At 41.1% G+C, this 5,566-nt stretch overlaps 1 long non-coding RNA gene across 1 annotated transcript; it reads right to left on the bottom strand.

Annotated features, from left to right (window-relative positions):
- Positions 1 to 635: 635 nt before the first annotated feature.
- On the bottom strand, positions 636 to 5,321 carry LOC123448647. Its single transcript, XR_006631880.1, has 6 exons — positions 4,680 to 5,321; positions 3,463 to 4,577; positions 2,923 to 3,117; positions 2,405 to 2,465; positions 1,843 to 1,961; positions 636 to 836 (listed from the first exon to the last, which is right to left on the bottom strand). It is a non-coding gene; the product is annotated as an uncharacterized LOC123448647 (long non-coding RNA).
- Positions 5,322 to 5,566: the final 245 nt, after the last annotated feature.

The raw sequence follows: 5,566 nt of genomic DNA, 5'->3' as shown, positions 1-5,566 counted from the left end.
ATGCCTGTCCTTGTGCGGAACTGCCACTTTGGTTTATGACTAGACATGTCGATCCGGGTTCTTTGTCATTGGATTGCTAGCGACACAATTGCATACGCGAGTCAAGAGGCGCAAACGGTCCCGGCTAAGGTAAGGCTGCAGCCGTGGGGATAACCGTGCGTGAGACCGCAAAGAGATGCGATGTCACTACAAGAAATAAGGTCAATTATGACTCCCAATATTGGTCACTGATTCGTCATTGTTGTCATCTATTGACCTTTTTTGACCAAATTTACAACGTCAACAGTTGGCCGTCAAGAATGAACAAACATGACCTTTCTAAAATTTTGGTCGCAGGTCTCTATCGACCAAAATTTTGGTTTGGTCATTACCCATTTGTGTGAGCCACGTTGGATCTGACGTGGCAAGCTGACGTGGCAATGCTAGTGACCAAATGAAATCATCATAAATTCCAGATCCCTGTCGACCAATCTAGCTACATGGCCTAGCCCAATACCTATTTTACTATTGAAAATGTCTCATTTGTTTGGGTTGAAGCATTTTTTTAATAGAAGCACCCATATCGCAGGATAGGCCCATTAAAAATAAGTACAATAGAATAAAAGATTGCAAATAAAATGTATATTTCATTTCAATAGCATATCACATCAAATACAATACATCATCCACCGACTACACGCATTAAGGTTCAACGCCTAACAAGGGCGCATCAACATAATTTTACATGTACACAACAGAATACTTCTGCAAAAACACCTGCAAGGTTCTAGTATACAAGGTTCAACGCATTAAGGTTCATCCTCTTCCTCTGCACAATATGCTCTTGCCATTGCCGCCTGCAAGAAAAAAATGATGGTATCTGAAAAAGAAGTATGCAGTATGTCCAAATTAGGAGTATACCAAAACAGTATGAGTTTTACAGCCTAATTAGCATTTTTTTCTCATATACATATTTCTTTACTATAATAACTAAATGTATGTTGGAACACCAACTATTTCTTGTACTAGATATATCACAAAATCTATTTCATGGTATTAAAATTGTGTAATGCTTCAGCCCCAGCTAACCAATATATCTAGTAGTCTCCGTACTGAAGTTAGAATATATTTGATACGGAGTCGTCAAATGCACTCTCTGCTGCACAATCCTTTTATAAGTAATCTCTTTGGTAGAATAACTTAATGTATGTTGGAACACCAACTATTTCTTCTATTAGATATAGCACCAAATCTATTTCATAGATTTTACTATTTTCTGAAATAATGTGATATCCACGGCGTCAAAAGAAAGCCTGTCTTATTGGATAGAATTCAAAATGCATTTTCCCTTTTATGTCAAGTGGACGTAAGAATTTCTAGTCCGTGTGTATCATGTAAAACTCTAATTAAGTATACCTGAACATTCCAAAGGCAAACTTTTATATTATATTGGCAAACTTTATATTCTTTTTTTTGTTTGCAGGGAGCAAACTTTTATATTCAGTGGCGGTAGATAAACATTGCTAAAATCCTATAAGATAATGCACCCAGTTAATCAGTCCACGAAGGTTATTCAGAGAAACATAGGTAGTAATATCATCGATACAGGGGACATATCCTTTAGTTACATGGTGATATTATATGCATAGGTGCAACATCCAATTGATAGAGATATTAATCCATCTAGAAATCTAGGAAGATATACTTAAGCACTCATCAAAAAATTATTCTAATATTCAATCCTACTTAAAAAAGAGTTATGTGTACACGTATTGATTAAGTAGAAGTAAATACTAACAAATTCATGCAGAAATTTACTTCGGCCGACGCAAATCCGCAAATCCGACTCAACTGGATACATACAACTAAATCAAACCTTTGTCTCTTAAGTAATCATTGATCCCAATGCAGCGATCACACCTCCACTTCAATTGTCCTACACCGGCATTTTTCTCACCCACCTTACTTGACATTAATTGTACCTGCAAGGCGACAACTACATTAGCTTTCTCCTTGAGCCGTTCACAATGGTGTTCCACTAATTATTCAAGAGGCAGGATCACATATACACAGTGACCTGAGTGATTTAGCATTGATTGACATCTGTTACTTGTGCACATGTGTGTGAATAAAATAGCACCTAAATTAAGGCAGATAAATATGAAAGAATTTGTAGTAGCTCCTTACCTTGCTGGCACAAATAATCGATTGACAGTGAATATTATAAAAATAGGTATACCTGAACTAAAACTGTAGCTAAAACAACTTCATGCACCATATAACTACACTAAGACAATTAAATGGTGAAACTTCCACATTAAGACAATTACTTTGCTTTAAATTAGGATCTAAAAAATGTATATATGTTGAGTTAACGTGGGAGATTGTTTGTGTAAAAGAGTCCAATTTATACCATGTAACTTACATGATAGATGAGCTGAGTATAAATATATACCATAGTAAAATTATCCTGAAGATTAGGCTACCTATAATGCAAAAAAATGGATTAAATTAATATCAATTACGAACGATACTGAAAGCCATGTCATGATATTTAAAGAATAAATTAACCTTGAGCAGCGCACTCCCTAAAAACATGAGCATCAGATAGCAAGATTAAATCATCGCACAGGATGTCAGTAATTTTGCAGCATCAACTCGAGTTATTACCAAAACCAGCCCAATGAAGCTGCTTGCCTCTTTATAGACAGTGTAGAATTATATATATTACAGAATTTTCTTACCTATAATCATGGTATTCTTCTTCTATGGAAAAAATCTGTTCAAATTAGCTATCTCACACACAGGGGTGAGGGATTTGTATCTAATATTGACGTTAGCAATTTCTTCGAAGTGGTAAGTGCTATGTCCGTTATGCCAGGTCTATTAGATAAAAAACCGACTCTCTGACCTGGTAGTATGAGCAACTGTAACTTCACCAACCTAAGAAGATGCCAGCAGACCGGCTATGGCACCCAGTAGATGGAGCTTGGGTGGCCGGCGAGCATGAAAAACGGAGCAACTCCCTGCGACCGAATTGTGGAGCTTGGGTGTCCCTCCATGCCGTGAGATCTCTTTTTTATTGACCGGAAGAGATAGGCATCTAATTGACAGCAAGCACTGACATTGTTTTTCGCCCTGTGAAATTTAAATCAAAACCTGAGTATTAAGCTTGTACTAGTTCTACTGAGAAGATCTGCTTCTCATGAAGATCTTAACAAACAGCCAACCAACTTTCTGGTATATATAGAAAATTCGGTCAAAATGCAAGAAAGCCACCATTCGTGAATGATTAAATCAGCTATGTACTATTTTGTATGCAAGCCATACGTGCTAATTTCAGAAGACAACCAGAAACAAAACATCGGAACTACACAATATCCGTGTACTAAGTATTTTTTTTTTGCAAGGTTGTCGCACTCGTACTAATTTCAGAGGTTCAGATATAGAAAACAGAACGACAAAAGTAAGAAAGGAAAATACTGCTTGTTGGAAGACACCTCCAAGCCGTACATGACTTGGTCTCTTGCCTGGCCAGTGTGGGTCGTGCGTCTGTTACCCACGTCCCTCGCTAGCATATGGAGATTTCCTTTCATCTTGTAATCACAGCCCCTTTTTCTCATGAACACCAGCAGCAATCTTTTCTCCGGTGACGCCCAGGTCAGCACCGAGCCCCCAGCAATCAATATTTTCTCCAGCGACGCCCAGCTCAGCACCGAGCCCCCAGCAATCAATCTTTTCTCCGGCGACGCCCAGGTCAGCACCGAGTCCCCAACAATCGCCTGCACCATCCTACGTGAATGATTAAATCAGCTATGTACTATTTTGTATGCAAACCACACCATCCAGGTAGGTGAACTTGAATCAATTAAATAAGGAACATAAGTCAGGGAAACAGAGACTTACATTGCCAGGGGCGGACCCAGGAAAAAAAATTAGAGGGGGCAAATAATTATGGCCATATTTACCAAGCAACAAGGCAAAGGCATCCACCTGAACTAAAACACGGGCATAATCACATATTTTTTCACATGTATAAGATTCTGCGCTTTTGCGACTGTTATCAGATTCTGCGCTGCAATGTCAAACATGTTTGGCTCATTAGGGAGGAGACAAGGAGGTTGTTACATCAGTTTCTCAGTGGAAATCAGGGCTCTTCCTTGTTACTACTGCTATATATGAGCTATGTATCCTGCTTTGGATCAAAGACAAGTAAGATCAGATGTAGAGATATATTTCCTTCGGCCTTACAATATCCTAGCTGTAAAGAAGAAAAAGAAGCACGAGTCGGCGTACTACAGAGTCCTGAAGTGGAGAACAATGCCAACGCATGTCGTCTTATTCCAAACTGCGCTCTGTGAAATGAATATTCTGCCCATCAGTTTTTGTTGCCTAAGTAACTACTTCCTTTGGCATTTCTAGCTTTGCTCAGTCATTACTGAGCAATATACAATTATATGTTCCTCGCTATTCAGCAGGCGTATGCTACAGACTTTGTTCATGTTAGCATGATCATATTGTGAACTATGTTGCTGTAAATTAAAGACTGCATTTGACGAATTCACGATGAAATGCAGGAGTTGAGCTGTCCTCAGTCCCTGCATATCAGCATTGATGTAAACTGTAAACTGATGGTATTACGGATAAGTAAATCAGTTGCCATTTCAAGCAGTTTATCAGAGAACACCTTGATTGTTTACCTCCTGGATCACATTGCTATGTAGTCGACCCTGCTTGAGATCGTCGGCGCTGCTATGGATCTGTTTCCAGCGAGCATGCTGGGGTTTGATGATCCCCGTCTCTGGTGAGTGACTCGCTGCCGGTGCCCACCACCTGAAAACCACATCTGACCAAGGAGTAGAAAAAAGAGCAGGGAATAGGCCGCCGTCGTGAGGATCCTTCACACGCGGTCGCCAAGTGAGGCACCACCCCCTGTCGCATGGTTAGTCATATACCCCGCGTGCGGATGCCTGGGAGCCGCACGCCGTGCCTTGGTGAGCAGCTGCGAGCGCACTCCATGGTTTAGGGAGCAGCTGCCGATGCGCGTTGTTGTAGATCACCAAGGTCTCCGGCGGTCATAGAGTGCCGCCACTCTAGATCTGCCGCCACCCCGATTGTGTGCGGTCCAAGACGGATGCCTCACCGGCGTCGAGGTGGAACGAGGAGGCGCCGAAGTGGGGACGGTGGTGGCTGGAATGTGTGGATCGGGATCAGACGAGGTGATTGGGATGACCGGGAGAGATGGAGGCGGCTGCACTGACTTGCTAGGGTTTCGGGATAGAGGCGCCCGGGTGTGGGCTTGTGGACTTATGGGCTGGCTCTAAAATTTTGGTCTCCCCGCGTAAGTTACTCCCAATTTTCCTTCTCAGCGCCCATTGCTTTAGCTAGTTTTGGATTTCATTTTTTTTTTGCGTGTGGGTGGCTGCGAGTGGGCCCTATTTTGGTTTCCTGTGAGAGCAGCTCGTTGTGATTGAAATTATGGAACCTTCACATATTTAAACTAATCTATGAGGCCTTCCGATAATGTCATCATTAATCCATCATGGGTTAACAGTTTTTTTAGTGAGACCATGCCATATGTCCCAAA

Source organism: Hordeum vulgare, chromosome 4H (genome assembly GCF_904849725.1).
Source record: "Hordeum vulgare subsp. vulgare chromosome 4H, MorexV3_pseudomolecules_assembly, whole genome shotgun sequence".
Lineage (NCBI taxonomy): Eukaryota > Viridiplantae > Streptophyta > Magnoliopsida > Poales > Poaceae > Hordeum > Hordeum vulgare.
Note: the sequence above shows the minus strand (reverse complement) of the source record. Positions and strands in the feature narration are given on the sequence as shown.